We start from the raw sequence: 6000 nt of genomic DNA on the forward strand, positions 1-6000 counted from the left end.
GCAGATCCTTCTCAATACCCACATTAAAAGCAATGATTTCATCAGCAAGGGGTTTTGCAAACCTCAACTCCTCTCGATTAATCAAATTTTTCAAAACCAGAGGAATTCTTTCCTTTTCGTTTTCATTAAAATTTTGAAAATCATAGTCAATGCAATAAACAAGCAGCACAGAGAAATACTCAAAATCCACAGCGGCATTCTCATTCATAAAGTCCAGGTCATCCAGCTCTTCGGTTACAACTGACTTAAAAACAAAAGAAAAAGAGGACCTGGACAACACCTTGGCATCTGGGTTATCAACCCCAAGAATACCGGACTCAGACTCAGAAGAACCAGAATCTAATTCCGACTCCACAGACTCTGTGGAATCAGATTCTAGCTCACTACCCGACTCAGAACTAGGCAGGTAGCCCTTGTCTAGTTGCCAAACGAGAGATGATGCTTCAAATGCATCCAAAATGCTTCTAGATGGGTTCACACCTGGTTGGTCCCTGATCATGGAGATGGTCAGGTAATCCCCTAAGCTCTCTAAGTCAGCCGGAGGATCTGAAAGGAGACATGCCAGTGCTACCCCTACTCCAAGCTCGATGTTGTCTGAGTCACTTTCTATGCCCTATTCAACTTCAGCAATTGGCTCAGCCTTTTCCTCGACATCACTGTCTTGCAACTGTAAGTCGAAGATGATTTCGAAGTCGGGAACAAGCTGCTTTGCAAAATTCATCCAGGGCTCGGGAAAGTTGCAAAATGGGAAGTCTTCTCCCTTCCGAACAAAGTGGCCATTCAGTCTTCCCTGGATTGGTCTGTCAATGAGCTCATAGTGCTTCTCGGGCTTCTTGGCTCTAACTTTGTCTACCATCTCTTCTATTTTCCTGGTCCAATCCTCTTTGGTGGGCATATAGCCAAGACCAAAGGCATGCGGATTATGCGGCGCATCGGCCAATGTTGTGATGCCATTTTAGCCACTTCTTCACAGTCCCATTCCTAGCACGTGTTGGAGTTTTTCATGAAATTGATTGATTAGGCGCTGACGCACATGTCCTCATTAGCTGCCAAGATGTTCTAAACTACCCGGGCCTTGGCCAGAGCAAACCCTGAAACGAATACATCCTCCTCACCATGAACGATCTCTAGTACTGGTGTAGTTACCTTTGGCGGAGTATCTATGGACGAATTCCCGAACGCAATAGCCACTCCCTTTCCGTGAGGGCATTTCAACATTTAGTGGAGGGTAGAGGAGCCTGCTTTCACAAGGTGTAGCCAGGGCCTCCCCAGCTATAAGCTGAAAGTGGCTAGCGCATCTAGGTCATGAAACTTAATATCCTACTATGTTGGGCCCACCTGAACTCGAATCTATACTGTGCCCATAACCTCCTTGCTTGTATTGTCATATGCCCGAATCACTTGGGTTATGGACACGAAATCTACTGGTTTCAAACTGATGACATAAGCTATACGAGGCGGACATACATTGATAGCTAACCCAATATCAAGCAACACCACTGGCACCTATTTTTCTTGGCACTCAACGGATATGTACAGAGGTTTGTTGTGAGCTAAGCCTTCTGGTGGCAATTCTTTCTCGAAAAAGGTTAGGGTTGGGCTGGCACCACCTAGAAAAACTAATCCCACAAGCTGTTCAGGGGTGGTGTCAATAAACAATTTGGCTTTATCCAATACTGATAATACAGCCTGTCGATGCATTCGAAAAGCCATAAGTAACCCCCAGATTGAGATATCTGCTTGGATGTTCTTTAGTTGCTTCAGCACTGCCTCTTCTTCCAACTATTTCTCTTTCTACTTCTCAACTTCTCTATCTTTCCCAGAGGCCTCAGCTTGGTCTAAGTGTGATGGCTTGAAATACTGCCCACTTCTAGTCATGCGATTAAGCTCCTCAGCGTACCATGTGTTGTCTGGCAGGGACTCATCCTAGTTTTCATCGGTGTGGGCTAGATGTAGATCATCATCCTCCTACCATACACCTCCGGCAACCGACAAACAATTGTCTCACTTTGTTCTAATCATTCTTACATCAGAAATATTCCCCGCAGGGTGTTGGGCCTTTCCAACTTTCTAGGTGTCTTCAACCCTTTCTTGGTCAAACTACTTCAATACAGCTTCCTGTTTTGTATCTGCAGTATTCACAATGCCCAATTCTTGAGCTAAATTCTCAACACCGGTGGTCTGTGGTAGTTCTTCATTTTCATCAGCCATTCCGGAAACTGCAGCTACTCTTACTTCATTTTCCTTTGGTTTTGTTTCAGTTCCCTCCTTCTTGTCAGGTTCATCACTCAACCACCCAGAGTTGTTTGTCGACGCATTCAAATTGAACTAGTCAATTTGTAAATCCCCTTGATCTTGTTCATCATAGAATTTGTAGATTGTCTAAGTCCTCCTCAAGCTCTGCCAGATCATCCAAACCTTCGCTCAGGACATCCTCTCTAACCACATTGACCTCCACTGTTGTTGGCAATACCACTTCTAGCTTGACTTGGCTAGTCGGCACAATGTAGCAACTCGGATCATACTCACTCTCTGTCAAATCCACAGAGCACTCAGGTAGCGGACTCATGCTCTCCTCTAATGCCAGCTTCCCTTCTTCTACCACTGTCACCACCACAGGTTTAGGTTGAAGTACGAACGTGTCCATCATACACAAGTCCATGCTTTCAGGGATGAACACCGCCGATTTGGATAGGTGGGAAGAGGTAATATATACACTAGGGTCATAGGGGAGGGCCAATGTATGGATTAAGTTTACACTATGAGATAGAGGAACTTGATTGTGGGCCGGGAGAGGGTTGGTAGTCACATTTGGCTTTTGGGGTGGTGCAATCACCTTATTGTCGATGAGGTCTTGAATCTCATGATGCAGCCTAAAGCATTGGTTGGTGTCATGACCGTGCTGCTGGTGAAATGTACAGTACTTGGCTGGATTGTGTTTCGGTGGGAGAGGATTGGGTAGTGGGCGGGGCTCTAATGGCTTGAGGTGCCCTTTTTTGATCAACACCTTCATGGCTTGGGATAAAGGCATGTAGAGTGGGGTAAAGGTCTTTTCGGATCGGGCTTAGCTATTTGAAGTTTGCGGGGTTGTACTAGCAAAAGGATTAGCGGTCTTGGTTGTAGTGGTGACAACACTCACATCAGATGGTCGCGCAGTTATGCTACCACTAGTGGTTGCATTGGAATTGCATACAAAAGGCCTTTTGGCCTACTCTTTCTCATCAGTTATCAACCACTGTTTCATAGCATCTTCAATGTAAACTCCCATCTCATGGAGCTCAGTGAATGTGAACGAGGGTGGGACTATCATTTTCTGCAGCAATTTCCCGTGCAGATTACAAACTACGATTCTTATCTGGTCTTTCTTTGAAGATCATGTAGTTATCATTAAAGCCTTGGCCCTCCACCTTGTCACGAATTCTGAGAAGCTCTCATTTGGCTCCTAGGGCGTTGCCTCAAGATCACGAGTTATGACCTCGATTTGTGTGTTGTAGGAGTATTGTGCAATAAAGGCCTCAGGCATTTCCTTCCAACTCTGCTTTACAGAATCTTCCAGCTTTGCATACCATATTGCAGCTTTACCAGACAGGGTCCGGCTAAAGAGTGAGAGTTTCTGCAATTTGGTTAGGCCTATTGGCCGTAGAATGTCTGAAAATAGCTGAAGATGAACCATAGGGTCTTCGGAGCCATCGAATCTATCAATATGCGGCATTTTGAACCGATCTGGCAATGTCACCGTAGACTCGGTATATCTATCTTTGATGTCGAGGATTGAGTTAACACCATGTGCCCGCTTAAAAAGCTTCTCTAGCTTGTTGACCTTAAGTACAATCAGGTTAACTTCAAATTCAAACGGAGCCTCGGTTTGATACACAGGCGCTTTGGAGGCTTGTGGTGGGATCAGCTTTACCAGGTTTCCTTGATTCTCAGTCTGGGCATTAGCAGTATAAACTGTGGTTCTGAGTGCTGGGATACCCGTAGGAGGTGCATGAGATGCAAAAGCCACAGCCGGCTGTGGCTGTTGTTTTTGCAGCCTATTGATGACCTCAACCTGGCATGCTGTGACCTCGGCTTGATGAGCAACATCTTCCTGCATGGTTTCAACTGTTTGCTGAAGGTGGTGGATTAGGTCCTTTATACTAACTGGGGGATATTGTGCCATCAGAATGGGTGAGTAATCTTGTACTGAACTGGATATAGAATACTGAGCCTGACTAGATACAGGTGAAGTAAAGGGTGACTGCTGGACTGGTAAATTGTGCCTTACTCTTCTCCATCTGGTAACCGGTGGGAGCGAAGCAAACACAGGTTGTCCCCTAACAAGATCTCTGGATCTATATAGCCTTCTGACACGGGTCTAGAGCACTTGGGGGATATCTGAACTGTTCGAAGCAATGATGTTATACTACCTAGCAAAAAGCAATAAAATAAAAAGAAATCAGTAATTAGACACCACACAGTACCTCAGTTTAGATGTTAATAGCACACAGATGTAATCAAAGCTGATAGGACTACACTCAACATTGAATTCTACCCCCAAAACTGATATCCAACATGCAACTGATATGCACGTTTCTGTATAGCTTCACTGCAAAGCACGTACCAGTTAAGTGAGAACCAAAACACCACTATGAGGAGGGTAGGGTTACCCTGTCCTAGTTTTTTCAGGAGTTAGGGTTCACTATTCAAATAAAGCGGTTTCACGCAATTTTATATTCGAATAAGCATCATGTCCAAGTTTGGAATAACCTCTATGGCTTTCGACATACATCAAGGCCAAATGGTCAAAAAGGGTACCTCAGCAAGACTACCTAATACACCTCTCACACCAATCACCGAGAAGGGAAAAGAGGATCAAATGGTACAACGGTAGTCCAGATCCAAGGGTTGTGTTCCCATTGTGGCAGAGCCTGTGACCGGTCATCCTTTGGGGGAACTTTTCAAACAAGCCTCCGACAAACTGTCCAGGAATAGCAAATGGAAAACACAGTGACTTAAATTCACCAATGCAAATACAATACAAAGAAACATATAAGTGTAGATAAAAATTTCATGTCATGAGTTCGAGTCAAGTTCTCTAAATTCCCCAGCAGAGTTGCCAGAAACTGTAGCTCGACTTTTTCGCGCCCCCTTTCGGAAGTTTGAATATAAGCCCTACAGTTCGGACTCCCGCGGTTCTGAATCTGATCTCACAAGTGCAATGTGAAATAGATAAACACCAAAGAGTCCAAATCCGGCAACTCTGCTCTGCTTCACAAATACCCTAGTTGTCGTCCAACACTGATGGCCTACAGGCCAGGAACAGTGGCTGGCCGGCCACTAATGATACACCATTTCTTGCTGCAACAGGGAGCAAACAGAGCAAAGAGAGGGTATTCTCATAGGTTGTTTGTACTGTGTATCCCTCCATATCATCAAAACAAGCTCAAATGAGTGATACACTTGGTTCAAGAACCATCAATCAAGCAATTTCATTGCATGATGGCTAAAGAACCAAGATGTACAAGTTAATAAATGCGCAAACAAGATCCACAACCTTCACTCTACTATGCATGATCAACGGTAATGGAGACCTAGGAAACTTGGCACATTCCATCACTTTGAGTATGAAATGCCTCAATTTTCTTTCTGTTCAGTTAACGTCCGATTGAACACACCGAAACACGATTATGTTTGCCCAATTTTAGTTTTAACTTTTTGTTACTCATTTTAATTACCCTTCCATTCTTTAACCAATTAAGTCCATTGGTGAGTTAAGTCCTCTAAAAGAGAAGGAAGTGTCAAACAAGGGGTAATTTAAGGCAACAGAGAGGTGTCCTGCCGTTGATAATGAATCCCCAAAAGAGGATTAAACCATTAAGCATGGACCTCAATCTCAAGCTTAAATAATCCTAAGGTTGACACAACCCTCAAAGAAAATATAAAAAAAAAACCAAAGAAATGAGGGAGGTTGCAGGGATTAAACTTTATAAAATTAAGTGACAAAAGTACTAAAATATG

This window comes from Camellia sinensis, chromosome 4 (genome assembly GCF_055761805.1).
Source record: "Camellia sinensis isolate YWXY chromosome 4, ASM5576180v1, whole genome shotgun sequence".
NCBI classification, from domain to species: Eukaryota; Viridiplantae; Streptophyta; class Magnoliopsida; order Ericales; family Theaceae; genus Camellia; species Camellia sinensis.